Below are 23,196 nucleotides of genomic sequence, written 5' to 3'. Positions count from 1 at the left end.
CTTCACCTGCTATTATTCCCTGTCTTTCATTGTGCATACTTTTTTTCTCTGTACTGGATTCTCCTTATTAGCATACTAATATGCCTCAATAATAATCATTTTAAAAGAAAAAACAAAAACTCCCTTGTCCCCATATTCCATCCACCTCCAGGCATGATCCCATTTCTCTGATGTTTTCTGCAGCAAAACTCAAAAGACCCATCTACAGTGGCTATCTCAACTTACTCTTTCTGCATTTATTTTTATTGTAATTTTTTTCTGAGACGGAGTCTTGCTCTGTCGCCCAGGCTGGAGTGCAATGGCATGCTCTCAGCTCACTGAAACCTCCGCCTCCTGGGCTCAAGTGATTCTACTGCCTCAGCCTCCTGAGTAGCTGGGACTACAGGCGCCCACTGCCATGCCTGGCTAGTGTGTGTGTGTGTGTGTGTGTGTGTGTGTGTGTGTGTGTATTTTTAGTAGAGATGGAGTTTCACCATGTTGGCCAGGCTGGTCTTGAACTCCTGACCTCAGGTGATCTGCCCGCCTTGGCCTCCCAAAGTGCTGGGATTACAGGCGTGAGCTACTGTGCCTGGCCTATTATGAAAATTTTTATTATGAAAAACATTCATCAAAATGAGAGACTATGTTAACCCCCATATACCTGTTATAGGTTAAACCGCATCCCCTAAAATTCATGTTGAAGTCCTAACCCTCAGTACCTAAGAATGTGACTTTATGTGGAGATAGGGCCTTCAAAGAGGTAAATAAGGTAAAATGAGGTCATATGGATGGGCCCAATCCAGTATGACCAGTGTCCTTAGAAAAAGAGATTAGGACCACAGACAACACAGACTGAGAGAAGACTGTGAGGACACGGCCAGGAGGCTGTCTTCAAGTGGAGACACCTCGGGAGAAAACAAACCTGCTGGCACCTTGATCTTGGACTTCCAGCCTGCACACTGAGAAAATAAATTTCTGTTTTTTAAAGTCACTCCAACAGCCTGAGCCGACTAGCACAACACTTATAATCTGGATTCAATAATTATCAAAGGTCTTTCTCTATTTGTTGTGTCTCTCCCTTTTCTGTCAAGTATTAGCCAGACCTCATGTCATTTTATTCCCACGTGCTTCAATATGCATCTGAAAAATACCCCCACGTGTTTTTACATAATCACAATGGCTTTTTCACACTTAGAATATTAGCAAGAATAACTTGGTAATATCTCATAGCCAGTCCATATTCGGATATCCCTGATTATCTTTAAAATGTCTTTCCAGGGCTCATCTGTTGGAATCGGGATGTATACCGGTATGAATCTTGTTAGTCTACATCAGCTCCTCCCCTCCATCCTGACTTTTTATTTCTCATCTCACTGGCACTTGAAGAAACCCAGCCAACCGCTTCCTGGAATTGTCTCTGGGCTTCCTCATCCATTTTTTTGTGTGTATTTGTTTTTTGTTTTATTCTTTTTGTTTTAAAATATTTTAAACTTGAAAAGGTGCAAGAACAGTATTAAAATGTTCTTTTCCTTGTACTATTTGAGAATAGGTTGCTGACATGTTGTCCTATCACTCGAGAATACTTTAATGCACATTTGCTACAAATAAGGACAATACACTAGCAAGATGAGGAAATTAACATAGATACATCTTTGCCACCTAATTTGCACTGCCAATCAAATTTCACCAATTTTCTCAATAATGTCTTTCCTACCAAAAGGACCCAATCCAAGATCACAATGTTTTGCTTAGTTTTCACATCACGTTTCCTTTGGTCTAGAACAGTCCCTCAGTTTTTCCTTGAATTTCATGATCTTGATATTTTTCAAGATTACAGGCCAGTTATTTTGTAGAGTGAACCCAATTCAGGCTATGCGTCTCTGGCAGGAGTATCACAGAAGTGATGCTGGTGTTCCTCATTGAGTCCTGGCAGGTGGTACATGATTTCAATTTGTCCAATAGTGACGTTGTTAGCCTTGATTAGTTGATTGAGGTATCGACTGCCAGGTTTCACCACTGAAAGCCTCTTTCCCCATGGTAATCAATAAGTATTTTGAAGCTCTGTAATATCCTGTTATTCTTCAAACTTCCACTTACTAGTTTTAGCATCCATTGATGTTTCTTGGCTGAGTAAGTTATTACTATGAGGGCTGCCAACTTTTCTAATTCCATTGTTCCTTCTATATTTATTAGTTGGCATTCTATTATAAAAAAAAAAGCTTTGTCATCGTCTCTCTCTCTCTCTCTTTCTCCCTGCCCCTGCTTCTCTCAGTATAGGCTCATGGATTCCACTTTATTTACTGGGTTATAATCTGTTATTGTTATTTAATTTGATGCTCAAATATTCCCACATTTGGCATGTGAGAGCCGTATGAGAGCCCATTCAGGCGCTCTGGCTCTCTATGTCCCTGAGCCCTTCCCTACTTTCTGGTACAAGATATTCCAGACTTACCTTGTACTGTTTCTGGTTTAGCCTCGGAATCAGCCATTTCTCCAGGAACCTGGTTCCTTTTAGGGGGCAGTGGTGTTTAGGGGCCAAGACCTGAGTGCTCGGCATACTCCTTGCATTGGATGGTGCTGCTCCCAGGCCCTCTCAGTGGACAGTGAGAACATTTCTCTCTCTCCACAGATTTTCATCTCGATTTCTCTATCTATCTATCTATCTATCTATCTATCTATCTATCTATCTATCTATCTATCTTCTCTCTCTCTCTGTGAGTGTGTGTGTGTGTGTCTGTGTGTGTGTAGCCATTAGTTTATACTGCTGCGTCCAATTCCAGTTTAACATCGTAGAATTCTCTCTAATTTTCCACTGTTGGTATTTATAACTCTTTTTTTCCCACCAGTGAGAAGCACAACCCCCACTCTCCTCACTATACTAGCTTTTTGACCAATCTCCATCTGTGACCAATCTACTGATGCTGCCATCGCACACAAACACAGATGCCCTCTTTACCCACTCATGCTCCAACACCCAGTACCAGGCTGCCCCACCCAACTCCTAGCCATAGGTACCTGCCTGAACCAGCCCTACCCAGTGGCTTTTGGACTGAATAATTCAGGGAGCAAAGGAGGAAGGAGGGAAGGGAAGAGGAGGGGAGGCAGAAGGGGAAGATTCATTTTTTTCTTGAATCTCCTCAAATCAGGAAACAATACAAGTTCACCAACCATTTTCCCATGGCCCATTCTCCCAGTCCTGCCTCCTTGTCCTGCAGCAGCCCTGGGTGCAGCTGTCTACCCTCCCCTGCTGTGTCTACTCTGCTGGCTGTTCCTTCTAAGTCTTCTGTGCTGGATCCTCCTCATCTTCATAACCTCGAGGTACTGAAAGGCTCCAGGACTCATGCTCAGACCTCTTCTCCTCTCTCTCCTCCCTCACTTTCGAAGTGATCTCTTCCAGTCTGGGGATTTAAATATCATATGCTGAGGACTTCGAATTATCTCCAGCCCTAACCTCCACCCTGACTCCAGACTCAAACATCCAATTGCCTTCTCTAATTGCATGTCTAATAGGTAACCCAAAGTTAACATATCCAAAACCAAACTCCACTTTTTCTCTCAAAGCTGCTCCTTCCCCAGTGTTTCCCATTAAAGAAAATGACAGCTTCTTCCATCTAGTGTCCCAATTGCTTGATTTCTCTCTCTAAATCTTATATCTAATTCAATGGCATATTCTTGCAGTCATACCTTCAAAACACATCCCCAAGTCACTACTTCTCACAATATTCATCATTACCCTCCAGTCCAAGCAACCACATTTTCCTAGGGCATCTGTGAGAGTCTCCTACCCGGCCTCCCTGGTTTCTCTCTTGCTCCCAAATGCTCCATTCACCACACAGCAGCCAGAATGATCCTGTTAAAATGTAAATCCCACTTCCAGTTCCCATAATAGAAATGACAAAAATCATTTCAGAACTTAAGACTCAAGGACAAAGAATACAAAGGAGAACAGACACCCTTAAATGAGAAAATAAAACAAATAAAGTGGTTTTTTAAACTAGAGAGAAAATGACAGATGTATAAGATAGGCAAACATTGCATAATTATAATCCCCAGAGGAGAAAACCGAAACAATGAGACTGAAAAAGATATTTAAAATATAATTGAAAAAAAGACTTCCTGAAATAAGAGAAGACTTGAATCTAGATATTGAAAAGACAAGTTGAGTCAACACAGTTAGAAACATATCCTGGGATGTCTCCCAGTACCAGAAGGAGCTTCAGGACCAGAGGTGGATTCTGGGAGGGAAAGACCCAGGAACCCCTGACCGGAGATTGGTTGAAGCTGCCAGAATGCGAGTGCACACATGCGCACACACACATGCACACACACACACACACAGCACTTTGGGTCAGGCAGCAAGAATTTGGGTATTTGTCTCAGGGGAGATGTATTAGTCCATTTTCACACTGGTATAAAGAACTTCCCTGAGACTACGTAATTCATAAAGGAAAGAGGTTTAATTGACTCACAGTTCCATATGGCTCGGGAGGACTCAGGAAACTTACAATCATGGCGGAAGGCAAAGGGGAAGCAAGCAGCTTTTTCACAAGGTGGCAGGAGACACAGCAAAGGAGGAAGAGCCTCTTATAAAACCACCAGATCTCGTGGGAACTCACTCGCTCTTATGAGAACAGCACGGAAGAAACTGCCCCCATGATCCAATCATCAGATCCTCCCACTAGGACCCTTCCTCAACACCTGGGGATTACAATTCGAGATGAGGTTTGGGTGGGGACACAAAGCCAAACCATATCAGGAGACAATGCACATGAGAGCTTAGGTAGAAAATAGGTCCATTCCACAGCCCTACAAGTTGAGAGGAACAGGGGACCTACAGAAACATAAGTGAGATTGATGCAATTAGGTCTATTCAAAAGAAAGCCGGAATTAGCAATGTTAATATCAACAAAAATGGATTTCAAGATGGCAAGAATTACAACCTCTAAATAACTTTTGTTAAGAAAAAGGTAAAAATGAAAATTATAAATGATTTATAACTGAATAAAAATGAGAGCACTACATAACTTATAGGAGGTAGACAAAGTTGTACTCAGAGAAAAAGTTATTACCTTCAGGCTATGTGCATAAGGTGTATATGAAAAAAATGAATTTCATATTTCGACTTGGGTCCCATCCCCAAGATAGCTCCTTTTGTGTATGCAGATATTCCAAAATCCAAAAACGTCTGAAATCAGAAACACTTCGGGTCCCAAGCATTTTGGATAAATGATATTCAACCTGTACCTATAAAATCTTAAGTGAGATTGATACAATTAGATCTATTCAAAAGAAAGCCAGAATTAGCAATGTTAATATCAACCAAAATGGATTTTAAGATGGCAAGAATTACAACCTCTAAATAACTTCTGTTAAGAAAAAGGCAAAAATGAAAATTATAAATGATTTATAACTGAATAAAAATGAGAGCACTACATAACTTGCAGGAGGTAGCCAAAATTGTACTCAGAGAAAAAGTTAGTCTTAATACATTTATTAGAAAATCAGAAAGACTAAAAAGAAATAAACTGTGCTTTTAAATTAAGAAGCTAGAAAAAGAACAACGTAATGAAAAAAGTAGAAAGAATAATGATAAAAGCAAGATTTAAGGAAAGAAAAACAGTAGAAGAGTTGCTGAACAAAAATAAAACATGGTTCTTTAAAACATTATCAATGCAGACAAACCTTGGATAAGTAAAATAAAGAGAAAAATGAGAAGGCTGAACAAACAGCATCGGGAATCAAAAATGAGTATATCCACAGACAAAAGTGACTAGTAAAATATAAAGAATCTATAATTTTCTACTAATAAATGTGAAAACCTACACAAAAATAAATTTAAAAATAGACTCAAGAAGAAGTAAAATACCTGAATAAGCTAAGAAACATGGAAAAATCCGAAATTGTGGTCAGTGAGCAAATTCGAAAAGTACCTGCAATAGACAGACTGCTTTTGTCTCTCTGAAAATTCATATGAAATCTGAACCCCCAACATGATGGTATTAAGAGGGGGACATGGGCCAGGTGCAGTGGCTCACACCTGTAATCCCAGCACTTCGGGAGGCTGACTCAGGTGGATCACCTGAGGTCGGGAGTTCGAGACTAGCCTGATCAACATGGATAAACCCCGTCTCTACTAAAAATACAAAATTAGCCAGACATGGTGGCACATGCCTGTAATCCTAGCTACTCAGGAGGCTGAGGCAGGAGAATCACTTGAACCTGGGGGGCGGAGGTTGCGGTGAGCCAGATCACACCATTGCACTCCAGCCTGGCAACAAGAGCAAAACTCCGTCTCAAAAAAGAAAAAAAAAAAAAAAGAAGGGGGCCTTTGGGAAGTAATTAAGTCACAGGAGTGGAGCTCTCATGAATGGCATTAGATATCCCAGAGAACTAGCTTCTTCCGTCCACCATGTGAGAAGCTAGTTTGCTTCTATTCCACCTCATAGAAGGTGCTATTTATGAGGAAGCAGACCCTCACCAGACACTTCATCTACTGGTGCCTCGATCTTGGACTTCCCAGCCTCTAGAATGATAAGAAATAAATTTCTGTTGTTTATAAGCTACCCAGTTTATGGTATTTTATAATAGCTGCCCAACTAAGACAGTACCAGACCCAGAGGGTATATTCAGGTGAGTTCTATGAAGCTTATTTATTTATTTATTTATTTATCTATTGATTTATTTTAGATTAAAAAAATATTTTTAGAGATGGGTTCTTGCTTTGTTGCCCAGAGTGGGATTGAACTCCTAGGCTCCAATGATTCTCCTGCCTCAGCCTCCCAAAGTGCTGGGATTACAGGTGTGAGCCACCACACCTGGCCTATTTATTTGTTTTAGAGGCAGGGTCTTGCTATGTTGCCCAGGCTGGTCTTGAACTCCTGGCCCCTCAAGCAATCCTCCTGCCTTGGTCTCTCAAAGTGTTGCAATCATAGTTGTGAGCCACTATGCCTGGCCCCAACTTTTAAATTATTACATAATACTCATTTTGGATAAACTTCCAGTTTATACAGAAAAGAGATGGGAAAGTCTTAATCTAATTTTCTGATAATAGGATCACTGTGATCCTAAAAGTCGACATGGACAGCACAAGAGGGAAAACTACAGCCACTTCCACTTATACACACAAATACAGAATTACTAATCAATCAATGACCAAGTAGGGTTGTTCCAGAAGAATATGCAAGAAAAGAGTTGAATAAATAGAAACGATACCATGTTCACGGATGGGAAGGCTCCATTATAAGTCTTGTACATTTTTTATTAGGTTCTTTTTCGAGTTTATATTGCTGTTAAGATGCTGTGCCCAGTATATATTGGGTCCAAGAAGATAAAAGCCAAATACTGACAAAAGTAGAGAAAAAAGAAAGAAGCTCAGTTTCTTGTGGACACCATGGGGTCTCTGCATTAGCTCTGGTCTGCATCCCTTTGGATTTACCTGTTATGCACAATTTTAAATCCTATTATATTAAGTATCTGTTTGCCTCTGTTACTAAAAGCTGATACAAAGCCCAATAAAACTTTCAATAAGATTTTTCATGACACTTGACACACAAATTCTGAAATTCTTACTGAAGAATAACACACCGACATTCCAGGAAGTGAAAGAGGGAAATTAGGAAAAGGAAGGGGCAGTGCCTATAGCAGAAAAACTTTCCCAGAAATTCCCCCATAGACTTCTTGCTTTTTCTAGGCCAGAGCTAGGTCACATGGGAGTCCCTAGCTTCAAAGGAGACTAGGAAATGTAGTTATTTCTGAGACATTATTGCCACAAAAGTATACTCCAGATGAATTAAAGATCTAAATGTAAAAAAGAAGCACTTTAAAATTATTAGAATAAATTAAGAAGACCATCTTTTTTCACTTTGGGGTAGAGAGGGCTTATTTATTTATTTATTTATTTATTTATTTATTTATTTTTGAGACGGAGTCTCACTCTGTTACCCAGGCTGGAGTGCAGTGGTGTGATCTTGGCTCACTGCAACCTCTGCCTCCCAGGTTCAAGCAATTCTCCTGCCTCAGCCTCCTGAGTAGCTAGGATTACAGAAATGTTCCACACCAAGCTAATTTTTGCATTTTTAGTAGCTTTCACCATGTTGGTCAGGCTGGTCTTGAACTCCTGACCTAAGGTGATCCGCCTGCCTCGTTCTCCCAAAGTGCTAGGATTACAGGAGTGAGCCACTGTGCCCAGCCAAGAGGGCTTATTTAAACAAGACACAAAGTCTAAAAATCATAAAGAAAATTTTACAAATCAAAATTTAAAATTTGTACAAGGTACAAAATACTATAAACACATTTAAAAGGCAATCAACATTGCCTTTTAACTGGTGACTGGTGACAAACATTTTAAGTGTACAGAAAAGGAATTGAAATTCATCATTTGTAGAGCATTTACAAATCAATAGGAAAAAGAAAAATGACCCAAGAGAAAAGAAATGAGCAGGATATTAATGTGTAATTCACAAAAGAGAAAATATAAATGGCCAATAAACACATGAAAAGATGCTCAACCCAAGAGTGATCAAGAAAATGCAAATCAAAACTCTTAGGAGATACTATTTTTAATCATCAGCTTGACAAAAAATAAATTCTTTATTAACATCAAGTGCTACTGAGGCGTGTGGAAATGAGCATGCTCATATAACCGCTGGGGGAAGGGTGTGAATCTCAGCCACTGTTGAGAGTGATTTGATCGTATCTACTCAAAGCAGAAAATGTGCATTTCCTATAACCTAGTGATTATGCTTCTGTGTGTCAGCACTAAATAAATACTCACACGTGTATGGGGAACCATGCCCAGGAATGATCATTGAAGTATTTTTGAAATAGCAAAGTTGTGGAATGGATAAGCAAAATGTGATATATTTTTAGGACAGAAGACTCTGCTGCACCTCATTCCAAAAGGAATAGACCTGGTTTAAATCTATCTAAAATCTTCAAATCTAAGATGTAAAAAAAAAAAAAAAAAAAAAAAAAAAAATCGTTAAGTAAAAAAAAAAAACAGTTGCAGAATATGCATACCATTTATATTATTTAAAAAACACATACCCCAAACAATACTATCTATTTTCTGTGGGTATATCTAATGATTTCAAAAAATTTTTTAATCTTTTGGATCCACACCAAAATCATAATAGTGGTCTACCTCTGGAGATAGGAGAGGGGCAAAACTGTTGGGTTAATGGAGACTTTAGATTTATTTTTGATAATTTTAAAGGTGAATAGATTCAAGTATTGATATATTAACTTGTAATTGAAATGAATTCAAACTTCAAATCATAAAAAACATAAATTTATATCAGGCTAATTTATATATTGTCCATAGTTTGTTGTGAATAATTGTGTTTGGTTCATAGCAAACCATATAGCGGTCTCATTCCTGTAGTTTTCAGTGAATCCTTTTGCTGTCTTCATAAAAGGCTCCTTCCAGCTCTCCCTTCATGGAAAGTCTGGATCTTTCTGATCCCAGAGTAGGAAGAGCTATGAAGCGTGATCTTTAGAGAAGTGTGATGTGATAAGGCGTGTTCTAAGAGGCTCCACAGACTGGGCACGGTGGCTCATGCTTGTATTCCCAGCTCTTTGGGAGGCTGAGGTGGGAGGACCTCTTGAGCCCAGGAGTTTGAGGTGGCAGCGTGCTATAATTGCACCAATGCACTTTAGCCTGGGTGATAGAGCAAGACCTTGTCTCAATCAATCAATCAATCAGTGTTAGCTGGGCATGGTGGTGCTTTCCTGTAATCCCAGCTATTTGGAAAGCTGAGCCCAGGAGGTGGAGGCTGCAGTGAACCCTGATGGGGCCACTGCACTCCAGCCTGGGTGACAGAGCTAGAGCAAGGCTACACAGCCACTGGGGTGCCCTGCAGGAGCACAGTTTCCTAAGCTCATGTAGATGTAGCCCAGATGATCTCTGTGAGAGAGAGCCAGAGACTGGAACCTGGGGCCGCTATGAGTGCTGCAGCTCATTTCCTGCCTCCCTGGGGTGGGCTCCGTCAGGTGACCCTGGGGCTCAGCACAGGTTGACCTGCCCTCTGCCAACCCTCTCACATCTCCCCCTTAAGTGGGGCCCTGAGGGGAATCAGTATCTCTGCGCTCTCCCGCAGCCCAGCCCTGGGTCTCCTATCCCTCTGTGAGCCCATCCCTGGCAGTCTTAATTAACTTCCAGAGACACAGAGACACGCAATAGCCTTGGGTGACGGGAGCTATAAAATTGCATAGTCTGATTAAAAATAATAATGAGAATACCTACTGCCCATTAGCCTGTGCCTGAGCCCTTAACAAGGGTTAGTTAATTAATCAGCCGGCTTGCAGCCTGAGGAGCGGCAAAGGTTACTGGCGCTCTTTTAGAAGAGGGGCCAGAGGTCAGTGACAAGGGGCTGGTGCTGCGAGGAAAGGCTTTCCGTGACCTACTCTGGCCTTGCATAGCTGCTGGGTCACCAGAAGAGAGAAATAAAGCCTCTAAGCTGGCCATCGCTGTCTGTGTGACTTCGAGAGGTAGCTCCCCCTTCCTGGCCTCAGTTTCCTCATCAGTAAAATGCAGAGATTGGAATGACTGTTCTCCAGGGCTTCTTCCAGCCCCGATGTTGGGGACAACCCAGGTGGCTAGAGAGCCACATCTACTGCATCTGCCGCCACCTCCTTAGAGAGCAGGGCAGGTCCGGGATCTTCTTCAAGAATAGGAGGGTCAGCCCCTGACCCTGACCTTGGCCCTGCCCTGCAGTGAGACCCTGGGTGGGTAAACACGCCAGGCCACCTCTGCCCCTTGATGGCCTTGTTTGTTTGTTTCTTAAATTGTGGTACAAGATATGTAATGTAAAATGTGCCATCTCAACCACTTCCAAGCGTGCAGTTCAGTGGCATTAAGTAATTCATGTTGTGCAACCATCACCACCCTCCACCTCCACAACTGTTTTTCATCTTGCAAAACTGAAACTCTACACCTGTTAAACACTACGTCCCCGTTCCTCTCCAGACCCCGGCCCCTGGCAAGCACAATTCTACTTTTCTTGTCTGTGAATTTCACTAATCTAAGCACCTCATCTGAGTGGAATCCCACAGTGTTTGTTCTTTTGTGACCAGCTTATTTCACTTAGCACACTGTCCTCAAGGTTCACACACGTTGTTGTAAATTTGGGATTTTCCTACCTTCTAGGGAGTCCAGCCTGGGAGCTGGCCGGGGGGTGGGGGGGCATTGGGGGGGACGGGGTGTGGGGGAGAAGGGCAGACAGACCCTGTGGTTCATTCTTACCCAGGGGCTGTCAGGCCTCATGCCAGGGCCTCCCGGAAGATCCAGGATAAAGGGGCACAGCCTCCAGGCATGTCGGTTTTACTCACTGGTAAATAGTGTCAAACATTACACATTAAAATCAACATGAATACATTACCGAGCAGAAGGCAGCGTGCACATGAATTTAAAAACTGGGACTTGAAAGAATTCTGTGCTTGTGGCGAATTTTCTTCTTTGAACCCTGGGGGAATTGGATGGGAAGCTGAAGGAAGTACAGCCCATGAGCCCCAGCCTGCCCTGGAATCTGGTTTGCTTGGCCCGAAGTGTGCAGGGCAGGACAGGTTAGGAGAGACGGGGCAGCCAGGGCGGCTGGGACTCCCACCTCCCCCAACTATAACTTATGCCTTAGAAGCCTAAGGGGTCACAATCATTGTGAACCTAGTGGGAGCTCTAAGCCCCATGGCTGCCAATCAGGGTTGCACCTCCTTAAGCCAAAGGGCCCAGGGCTGGGGATTGCCAGTCGCGCGGTCATGCCTCACCGTACCAGCGGCTTCATAGTGGAAGCAGGAAGCGTGGAGAGGTGGAGGTGGGAGCAGCCAGCTTAAGCCTCCGGCTGCCTGTGCTCTCCACTATTTCTTCCCTGAGCTAGGAGAAGTTGCCAAAGGCAGTCGCCTCCCCAAGGCCACCCCACTCTCTGGCGTCTGGGGGAGCCGCCAGGAAGTGCCAGAATCCACCGCCAAAGCCCTCTCCTCTGCAGCCAGAAACGCTGCACAATAATTTGGCCTGAGAGATGAGCACCGGAAAGTTGCCATTTAATTTAATTTATTCCAATTTAACTTTAATTTCAGTGAGTCCACATTTGCTCCCCAAGCTATCTTTTTGCTCCCGAGGTTGTTAAATTATTGTAGCTCGTGAAGAAAGGGAAGATGGAAAATGGTAAGAGCCTCAAGGAGCCAGCCCAGCCCTGAGGCCCCCGTGTGTCCTGTGTCCTCGGGGACTCTCAAGGCCAGATTTACTGGGGGAAGGGGGCTGGGCACGGCCACCTCTGATGCACCCAGAGCCCTCATCACCCACCCCAGAGTGAAAAGGGTATAATATTAACAATTAACCTAGCATCTGCTATGTGCCAAGATGCCTTACCTTGGTAGCAGGCGTTATTCCTATCTCTCAGAAGAGCCACCTGAGGCTCTGAGGCCAAGGATACGCAGCCTCTAATGGAAGCAGGTGTGAAAACCCCATCTGGCTGCAGTAAGGAGGGTGCAGCTGGGGCTGGGCTCAGCAAGGAATCCCGAGGGCCATGGCACTTGTGACCCAGAACCCTCTCCCAGCCAGAGGGGCAGTCACGGCTAGGGCCCTCCAGAGCCTCTGCCTGAATCCCAAACAACAGTCCTGGAAAGGGACCCGCATCAGAAAGGACCACAGAGGGAGCACCCTGGATTTGCACATCAGCTCTATTACCAGCTGGCTGTGTGTCCTTGGGCATAGGAATTACTGTCTCTGAACCTTGGTTCTCAAATTGCAAAATGGAATAATAATCATCATACTTCAAAGGGTTTCACAGGTGTACTGGCCCCTCAATATTAAATAAATGCCAAGAGGCTGTCCAAGAAAGACTGGACTTAAAATGTGGGAATATTGGAAAGATTGTTCTTTGTGGATTAAAAGCAACTCCTTCCTTGAAGGGCAGAAATCTGGATTTGTCTCTGGGACCAACTTTCCCTTTGTTCTGAGATGGAGCCCTCTGGGAAGCCATTTCGTTGTTTGGTGTGAGAGAAGGACCTTGCTGGAGTCTGGGTAGGTGGACGCCTACCCATGCAAGAGCCTAACCCAAAGGTGGAAGCTTGGCCTCTGCTGACTGATCCTCCCTTTACTCATTTTGGGAAAAACTTTCCCTTGCAGAGGCAGAGATTACTTTTTAAAAAAATCTAAAACCCAGAAGATATGTTTGTTTTTGCACAAAGCCTCAGGCTATTTGCACTGGCTGCTTCCCTGCCCAGAGCACCCTTCCCACATATTCCCATGCGGGTGCTCTCCTGCACCGCAAGACTTCGCTTAACATCGCCTTTTCACCGAAGCCTTCCCTGACCACCCTGTTTCAAATTGCAGCTCAACTCTGGGCCCCACAATCTCCACCCCTTTCCCTGGTATAGTCCTCCCCGGCCCACCCATGGTACTCGGCACCTTCCAATGCTGTGGCATGTATTTATGTGGCGTCTTGTCGGTCTCCCTGACTTGGTGCAGGCTGCTATTAACAAAATACCATACACTGGGTGGCTTGTAACCCACAGAAATGTATTTATCACAGTTCTGGAAGCTGGAAGTCTGAGATCAGGTTCCCAGCACCTTCAGGCATGTGGGTGGCAGACTGCTGACTTTGTGGGCCCTCGTATGGTGGAAAGAGAGCGAGCTAGCCCTCTGGCCTCTTTTTTTTTTTTTTTTTTTTTTTTTGGAGACAGAATCTCATTCTGTCGCCCAGGGTGGAGTGCAGTGGTGTGATCTTGGTTCACTGTAACCTCTGCCTCCCGGGTTCAAGCAATTCTCCTGCCTCAGCCTCCCAAGTAGCTGGGATTACAGGCGCCTGCCACCATGCCCAGCTAATTTTTGTATTTTTAGTAGAGACGGGGTTTCGCCATGTTGGCCAGGCTGGTCTCCACCTCCTGACCTCAGGTGATCCACCCCCCTAGGCCTCCCAAGGTGCTGAGATTACAGGCATGAGCCACCGCACCAGCCTGGCCTCTTCTTAAAAGGGCACTAATCCCATGCATTAGGGCTCTCCCCTCATGACCTAATCACCTCCCAAAGGCATCCTCCAAATACCATCACCTTGGGGATTTTATTTCAACATATGAATTAGGAGGGGACACAAACATTCAGTTCATAACACTCCCCTACTAGAATGTAAAGGCCATGAGGGCAGGGATTTTGTCTGTTTTGTTTACTGCTGAATCACCAGATGCTAGAATAGTGTCTGGCACATAGTGGATGCTCAGTAAATGTCAGGTGACTGAATTAAACAGAAGCCTTTGCTCATAGGAGGCAATATGGTTGAGGAAGGGGTGAGGCAGGCCCTCTTTACCTTGCACTCAAGAAAAGACCTAGGTAAGAACTGGGATGGCCTTTGTCCAGCACAGCGTGGAAAGGGTGGTTAGTGACACCATGCAGGAACGTGACTGCATAAACCAGGGCCTGGAAGGACATTGCTGGGCTGTGGGGACTCTTTTGTAGGACAGGGGCCAACCACACCCTACTGGAGTTCCCTTTAAAAGGCATGGCTATGGCTAGCCCCATAGGAAATGAGGCAGGCCCAGAGCTGAGAATGGGGAGGTCTTTGTTGAGCCTGGCTTGGCTCTGCTGGGAACACTTTCAGGTTGGCGAGCTGGTCTCTGGCCTGTGCGGCAAGCTGTGCTAGTAAGGGAGCTGGCCCTACCAAGCAGGTTGGGGTGTGTGGGCTACAAGGGTAGCCACTTCCAATGGCAGCTGGGAGGCCTGTCCTGGGTTTCAGAGGCAGGGCTAAAGGGGAAAGGAGTAGTCCCTGCCTGATGCTGGAGTGAGGTCCTCGGTCATGGCCACCAGCAGAGGCCTGGGTATCCAGAAGGAAGGTATCAAGAGGCTCCTGATAAAAGGGCAAGTTTGGCCTGATTTCCTCTCTCTTTCTCCCCATCTCTCTCCTCCCCCATCTCTCTCCCCCATGTGATGCCTTCTGCCATGTTACAACAAAGCAAGAAGGCCCTCACCAGATGTGGCCCCTTGGTCTTGGATGTGATGGAAGCCTCCAGATGAGTGAGCCAAGTAAACTTCTTTTCATTGTAAATTACCGCGTCTATGGTATTCTGTTGTTGTAGCAGGAAATCCAGAAGAGCGGTGACTGGAAGGAGAGGCAAGAATATGTCAGAAGATGAAGTCTGGGTCAAACACCTGCAGCAGCCTTTCCCAGTGTCTCCGTGTACTGTGTGCTGGCCAGATGGTTTAAGAATATTCTGTTCTGATGTAAAGCATGACAGAAGCTACTTACAGAAGCAAATAGCTGGTGAAACATGCATAGTAAACACAGAGTATACAGAATATATGTATGTTGAACAGAGATTTAAAAAGAATGAAACAAGAGTATCAGCGGCAGGTAGGAAGGGGGGAAGAAACGATAAGGCATCAAATATCCATGATGCACTCAACACCCACAGGGCACTCAACACACTCAATATGCATGAGATCTTAAATTGGCCACCCACGGGTGACACATTCTGGCTTCACGTGTCCTATGCCCAAGAAAATTAGTAAATTCATTACTTAAACATCCCAGATGCTAACTTCTATTAACTCTTACTGTGGAAAATGCTTTCTATAATCTAAATAGAGCACCAAATGGATTTGAATCTTTAAGAAAGCTAATAGCTGTTCATCAGGCTAATTGGCAAGCCAGAGCTGCCCCTGCACCCCTCTGCTGCAGCAAGTGCGTGCATGCTCCGGGCATTTTCGTCTGCTGAACCCCTTTGCCTGCCTGGCTCTGGTCCTCACAGCCCCAGCACCAGGGACAAAGCTGATGCAGCAGAGAGGAACAGGTCATGGGAATGTCGTGCACCCAGGAGTCAGGGGTGTGTGTGCTCCATCCACCCCAGGGGCACCCTAGCCTATGTGCTCACTCACCCTTGCTTCCTGCTGTGTGTTTTTAATTGGTTTAATAAGCCTTGTCATTTGAGAATCATCACTTCATCTATGAGCTTCCCTGTCTTGTGATCTCTGGGATGGCTGGCATACAGAGGCCACCATGGCATCGAGGTCATTTCCCACAGGACAATGAGACATGGAGTATCTTTGGGACACTCACGGATATACCTGGGTGCTACAATTTGAATGTCCCCCTCCGAAACTCATGTTGAAATTTAATTGCCATTGTGATGGTATTGGGAGCTGGGGCCTTTAAGAGGTCATGAGGGCTCACTCTCGTGAATAGATTAATGCCATCATCTCAGGAGTAGGCTTCTGATGAGAGGACAAGTTTAGCCTGATTGCCTCTCTCTTTCTCCCCATCTCTCTCCCCCATGTGATGCCTTCTGCCATGTTATGACGAAGCAAGAAGGCTCTCACCAGATGTGGCCCCTTGGTCTTGGATGTGGTGGAAGCCTCCAGATGAGTGAGCCAAATAAATTTCTTTTCACTGTATGTTACTGCGTCTGTGGTATTCTGTTGTAGTAGCGGGAAATAGACTAAGACACTGGAGGAAGGCATTCTGGGGACTCATGATAATTGGAACATGGAAGGAAGGGCTGCCTGTCTTGTGGGCATAGCCTCGTGTGGCAGATTACACACTCTGGGGATGGCTACAATGCTATCTCCCATCTCATCTGCTCTTTTTACAGTGTGACCTTGAGTGATGTGAGGGAGTCAATGTCCCCTCCCATCAAACCTGGGCGGCCCTTTGTGGCTGGCGAGGCCGGACGGTGGTGCTGGCCGAGGACATGGGGAGTGGTGCTCTGTGACATCCAAGGCTGGCTGCCAGACAGGAGTGAGTGGGCTTGGATGGTCCCAGGACACTGTGAGGTCGGGACACAGGCTGCAGGCACAGGCCTCAGGGGTCTGGCTTGGCCTGCTGCTGCCCTCCTGTCCTGCCTGGCCTTCCCCACCCCACACCAGCCACAGCTGTCAGGCATGACAGGAGCCTGTGCCCTTGCCTTTGCGAGGCTGCACGGCCATGCTGGGTGGGACAGCTGTGCCCAGCCTTGCCGTCTGGGCTGCCCACCCACAGAAGGAACTTGCCTAGGTGGTTTGAAACCCTTCAAAAATGGCCCCTGAGGTTGTGTCTATTGGTCCTGACAAAGAGAGGCATTTTGGCGGGGGGTGTCCGTGGTAGGCAAGTGGCAGCCAAAACCTCGGCTCCCAGGCCTGGCCAGCAGCCCCTGATGCACTTGGTTCCTCTCACCAGGAGACTGGGCAATTCTGGTCAGGATGCGGCCCTCACTGCCCCATCCCCCACACTGCGAATTCCCCACATGCTTCCCTTCAAGCTTAGGGGCCGCGTGGCGAGAGGGCCGTCGCCCTGCGGGACAGCGGGCCCATCTGTTGATTCCTCTCCATCTGTCTCTCTAGGGTCCTTCTCTTCTCTGCCCTTCAACATCATTTTCAGAAGAGCATTTCCTCCGCCTCCGTGTCTAGCCCATCTCCCCTGGCCTGGCATCTGCTCTCAGCTCCAGGTGCCTCTGTTGGTGTTAGTCCATTTAGATGGCCTGGAGGTGTCTCTGTTTGTCTCCTTCCCAAGGCTCTCTTAGTCTTGCCTCTAATGCTCCCACCTCCAGTCACTCCGGGGGAATCTACTGAGCACCTAGCATCAGGCCTCAACACTCACCAGCTGTGTGGCCTTGGGCAAGCTACTCAACCTGTCTGTTCAGATGCCCCACCCTCCTCGCCTGACAGTCTTCCAGCCCAGATGTTCTGCCATCATCCTATCTCCTCCTGCATTTGCAGAGAGGGGCAGGAGTCCAGGGAGCTGGGGGCTTGCCCACTCATGCCAGCATCAGAGATCTACAGGAGCTGATTCCTCCCTCCTCCCCATGTCTGGCTTTGGGGCGCTGAGATCCCTGGGAAATGGCAGCCCAGGAGGGGTCTTTCTGTTTGGGAGCCATTTGCAACCCAGCCTGGAAGGAGGCTGCTGGAGAGGGCTGCTCCCTCCTAGGAAGAGCCAGTGAAAGAACAGCCGCTGTGGTCCCTTGGTGGCAATGGGACAGTTGCAGCTTTCCACAGGGTGGATCATCAGGAGAAGGACAGCAGCAAGCCCAGGGAAGCCCAGGCAGCTCAGCCACCCTTTTCATTTATTCAAGCCCTTGCCATCGTGCCAGGCCTCGCAGGTGTTTCCTGGGAGATTCTGGTGTCCCTTTTTCAAGGGATATTTGGCTGGGAAGTTTCAAGAGTCCTGTCAGTACACGATGCTATGACCCACTCAGCTATTTCCTATGTCCCTCGGGCCACCCTAGCCAGACCAGAAGCTTCCAGAAGGCAGAGTCTATGCCACCCCGTCCCTGAATCCCCATAGTCCCCGTTTCCTGGGAATGTGGTTAGAATGACTATCTGCCAATGTCACCGACACGGAGGTGACTGTGGACACTTCAAGACTCTTGTCCATCTCTAGAAACTGGTGGTCCTGGAAGTGGGTCCACACGACCCGTAAGAGCCAGGAGAATGAAGTCACCACTGTCACTGCTGTCTCCATCCCTTGCTTTCTGAGATGTGACTTCCTATCCTCGCTCTACAGAGAACAGCTGGAGTCATGCTAAGCAGTTCTAGGGGAAGACAGAACGGGCCGCTACCAGCCCCTTGTGAAACACTGGAGTTCAGGAGGAAACATGGAAAATGAACAGAGAAACATCATCCCCCACTTTGAGCTTCTCTCGACAGACACGCACACCCTGCACAGAACTGGGCAGGGAGCAGGCAGGCTGGACACACGGAGGGAGGAGCCAAGGACAGTCACTCCTAATGATGCATGACCACTGAGAGCAGACACTCATGGAGCCCCCACTGTGTGCCAGGCACTGGGCTCGGCATGATTTCCCCTGTTTTTCACGACAACCCCGTGAGACAGATCCTTGTATTATGATTCATATTTTATAGACAAGGAAAAATGAGTTGCTGAGAGGGTAACTCTATCAGAGACACACACACAGCAGCAAGTGGCAGCACCAGGACTTGAACCTGGGTGGTCTGACATGACATCAGCCCTCTACCACCATGTCAAGAGCAACCTTACCTCACACCTAACACCGGCACTCAGCCCCACCGTGCCTTTGGAATAGCGTTCTGCCAGTGCTAAGTGTGCAGTCCCATATTGCCCCAGGCTCCCTGGGCAATTTGTCTCAGTCAGCTCTTGGCTTGATAAGGCTGTGTAATAAAGCACTCTCAAAAATCTCAGTGGCTTGCAATAAAAAGCATTTGTATCACGGGTCTGCAGGTCAACTGCAGTTTGGCTTCATTTATTAGCCACCTATTATGTGCCAGGCACTGTTTTCTGTCAGACCTTCAGGATTGAGCCATCCAGCCATGGAGATATACATGAAACTAACAATAACGAGAAATGCAGGCACTGTGACAAAGCCGTGGAAAGTGCTAGGGAGACCCAAGGAGAGGGAGTGGCCAATTCTTCTTTGAGAAGAATTGGGGATAGAGAGTAACACACAGGCTGGGCTTTGAAAATACAGTAGAATTTCAAGAGACAACGAAGGTGGACAGGGTGTTCTAGAAAGTGGGGACCATGTTTAGCAAAGGCATAGGGTGCAAGAAGAAATGAGGAGCATTGAGTGGACTCCATGCAGTCTCCTTTGCTGAAGAACAAGATGCGTGAGCAGGCATGGGTGAAGCAGGAGGTTGGCCACAGATTAGAAAGGGTCAGGCCCAGCAGTGGGAGAAGTCTTTGAACTTTTTTAAGCTGGAGAGTGGACTGACTAACTCCCAAAGGGGAGGAAGACAGCGATTGAAGGCAGGAAGATGGTGAGGAGACTTTGGCAGTTCTCCAGGTAAGAGACGTTGCAAACCTGAAGCCAGCTGGACCCAGGACATGGCTCAAGTGGGAGCCTGGGTGTGCATGATCCCAAGGTGAGGGGGCCAAAACGTCCCCCTGAGAGTTCATGCAGTGTGTGACAAGAAGCAATATAAGGAATATTTCTGTGAGGCTCATATTTTGACTATATTTCGAAAGAGGCATTATTAAAATGTTTTCTCATCAAGGGCAGCAGAATTGAGATAAATCCACATCCTAACCCCTACCCCAGGTGGGTGTTCCGCAGAATCCTCACTTACCCAATTCCTTACTAAAATGTTGGTTCTTTGTTTTGTTTTGCTTTAAACCGGATTCATTCTTTTAAAAAAAAATTTAAATTTTTGTGGGTACGTAGTAGGTGTATATATTTATGAGGTAAATGGGACGTTTTGATACAGACATGCAATGTGAAGTAAGCACATCATGGAGAATGGGGTATCCACCTCCTCAAGTATTTATCCTTTGAGTTACAAACAATCCAATGATGCTCTTTATTTTAAAATGTGCAATTCAGTTATTATTGACTATAATCACCCTATTGTGCTATCAAACAGTAGGTCTTATTCATTCTTTCTATTTTTTTTTGTACCCATTAACCATCCCCACCTCTCCCAACTCATTTTTTTGGAGGCACACATAATACATGCTGGACACACAGGCCCACCCAGGGTCTACTCTCTGTGGATCACAGACTGTGCCCGAAGAGAACCAGCCACAGTGAGGGGTCTGCACGCGCCTCCCCGCCAAGTGCAGACAGATGGCCGTGGGTGCCCAGCTCCGGCATGGCACTCAGAATGTCCTTCAGCAGTGACAGTCAGATGCTCAGCACAGACAGGAAGCAGTCTGGGGCTGCATGACCGAGCCAAGGACCCACAGGGAGCCCAGAGGAGTCAGAAGGTCCTCATACCCTTTCCCTAGGCTCACTCCGCAGCCTGTGCTCCCCACATTGAGGCCACCCTAGCCAGATCTGAGGCAAGGCCACTGAGCAGACAGATACCTGCCTAGACATGAGAAACCCACCAGAGTCTGAGAAACTCACGTGACCAGCTCATGTCAGGAAAGGGAGGGTGCTACTGCAGCTGGGAGAGGTGCTTATTTTTAGCCCGCTTATTGGCTGGGGCTTTGCAGACTAAGATGAAGCTCCTGCTCCTCACTGATGCTGTTATTTCTCCCCACCGGGGCTGGGAATTGGTTTATCTTCCAGGTAGCCACCTCAGCAGCCGCCCGCTGCAGCAGCAGGCCTCAGGCAGGTTGCTGTGTGTCTATTATTTTTGATTGCCCGTCTTATGGGGCATGAAATCACTTCTGGGAGGGTGTGAGCTTGGCACTGCCCTCGCTGCCGCTGGAGAGGGAGCAGGAGGCAAGGTCTCCTGAGGGTGCAGCTGAGGGTGTGGTTACAGCCAGGGGTCCTGGGGCCGTGGGCACTCCTACACTGCTGTGGGCCACGCCTTCTGGCTCTGAAGGGGCTGAGTGAAAGGAAGCACCCGAGGGAGGCGGTAGGAAGGCTTCAGCTGGGAGGCAGGGCATCGACTTCCAGCACCGTCTCTGCCCTGGCTGGTGCTGCTGTGCGCCCAGCCTTCCATGCCCAGGGAGTGCTGATGTAGTTTGGTGCCTCAGTTTCCCTTTTCTGCAAAATCAGCAGGGCCATGTTCTCTTTATGGGAAAGCTCTAGGGAAGAATTGCTTACCTCTTCTAATTTTTGGTGGCTTGTGGTGTTTCTTGGCTGGGGTTGCATAACTCTAAATCTCTGCGGCTCTGCCTGCCTTCCTCAGACAGTCTTCTCCCCTGTGTCTCACGTCACCCTTTCCTTTCCCCTGTAAGGACAGAAGTCGCTGAATTTAGGGTCCACCCTGGATCTCATCTTGAAATTCTTATGACTGTGGTCTGAATGTTTTCTATACAATTCATACATTGAAACTGGATCCTTCATGTGACAGTGTTAGAAGGTGGGGCCTTTGGGAGATGATGAGTTCGTGAGGGCTCTGTCCTCATGGCATTAATGCTCTTATAAAAGGGACCCCAGACGCCAGGTGCATAGACTTATGCCTGTAATTCCAGCACTTTGGGAGGCCAAGGCAGGCAGATCACCTGAGGTCAAGAGTTCAAGACCAGCCTGGCCAACATGGCAAAACTCCGTCTTCACTAAAAAAATACAAAAATTATCCAGGCATGGTGGTGCATGCCTGTAGCCTCAGCTACTTGGGAGACTAGAGGCAGCTACTTGGGAGACTTCGGAGGCAGGAGAATTGCTTGAACCTGGGAGGCAGAGGTTGCAGTGAGCCAAGACTGGGCCACTCCAGCCTGGGCAACACAATGAGACACTGACTCAAAAAAAAAAAAAAAAAAAAAAAGGAACCCCCAGGGAGCTAACTATCCCATTCTACCATGTAAAGACACAGCACAACAGTGCCATCCGTGAAGTAGAGAGCAAATCCAAATCCACACCAGACACTGAACCTGCCAGCACCTTGATCTTGGACTTCCCAGCCTCCAGAACTATGAGCAATACATTCTGTTGTTTATAAGCCACCCAGTTTGTGATATTTTTTTCTTTTAGCAGCTTGAATGGACTAAGACAAGTACTATCTTAATTATATTTGCAAAGATCCTATTTCCAAGTAAGGTCACATGCACAGGTACTAGGGGTCTGGACTTGGACATATCTTTTGGGGGAACACTATTCAGTTCACTACAGCCAGGTGCTTGTGCAGATGCTCCTTAGTTCTGTCCCCTACCTGCAGTGTGACAAGGTCAGAGGGCACTGCAGTTGGAGGGCATGAGGCCTACAGAGGAAGCTGTTTGCCAGAGAGCTGCTTCTGTGCTGGGCTGCCCACTTCCCTCCTACACCTGGTGCAAATGAGAAGTTCAGCCAGCATCTGAGCCCTCAGCTCAGAGTCAAGGTTTACACCCAGTTCTTCTCCTTCCTTCTGCAGGAAAGAGCCAGACAATAAGAAAAAATAGGAAGAAAGGAGGTTGGATGAAAGAAATCTGAGCCTTTCAGAATGTGTGCCACCTGGGCAGAGAAGAAGAAACAGAGGTGACAAGTGGGAAGACCTCCGGGCCTGAAATTCCCTGTCATGCTGCAGCTCCGGACCTGCCCCTACCTGAGTGGGGAGCAGAGGGGTGGACTGACACCTCAGACCCCTGGGCAGCTCTTGGCAAACTCACATGCTTGTCTTCAGCAATCCTGGCTTCATTTGGGGCTCTTTTCAAACCCAGGGCCTTCCCTGGGGAACCCAGGCCCCTAGCATCCTACCCACCTTCAGTAGTTGCCACACACACACACACACACACACACACACAGACACACATTCTCTCTCTCTCTGTCTCTTCTCAGACATGTGTCTCATTCCCTTAGGCCTTCTTTTCTCAGCTTTTCAGGTGATAGGGAGCTAATCCTACCAACAAATTCAAACCAACTTGAGAGCTAATGGCTGAAACTGTTAATGATCGCTAACAAAATGAGTCCTAGGGG

At 46.6% G+C, this 23,196-nt stretch overlaps 2 long non-coding RNA genes across 2 annotated transcripts in view; one reads left to right on the top strand and one right to left on the bottom strand.

Moving 5' to 3' along the window:
- LOC134730823 (uncharacterized) overlaps positions 1–4,064 on the top strand; it is a 38,713-nt gene extending 34,649 nt beyond the window's left edge. The window contains exon 3 of the long non-coding RNA XR_010112798.1: positions 3,174–4,064. This is a non-coding gene — a long non-coding RNA (uncharacterized LOC134730823). The remainder of the gene's footprint in view (positions 1–3,173) is intronic.
- A 93-nt stretch (positions 4,065–4,157) lies between these two features.
- LOC117981101 (uncharacterized) lies at positions 4,158–22,635 on the bottom strand. The gene is made up of 5 exons (XR_004672630.3): positions 21,409–22,635; positions 11,358–15,065; positions 7,192–7,320; positions 5,049–5,232; positions 4,158–4,810 (listed from the first exon to the last, which is right to left on the bottom strand). It is a non-coding gene; the product is annotated as an uncharacterized LOC117981101 (long non-coding RNA).
- Between the last annotated feature and the right edge of the window lie 561 nt (positions 22,636–23,196).

The sequence above is a fragment of the Pan paniscus genome, chromosome 6 (assembly GCF_029289425.2).
Source record: "Pan paniscus chromosome 6, NHGRI_mPanPan1-v2.0_pri, whole genome shotgun sequence".
Taxonomy (NCBI): Eukaryota; Metazoa; Chordata; class Mammalia; order Primates; family Hominidae; genus Pan; species Pan paniscus.
Note: the sequence above shows the minus strand (reverse complement) of the source record. Positions and strands in the feature narration are given on the sequence as shown.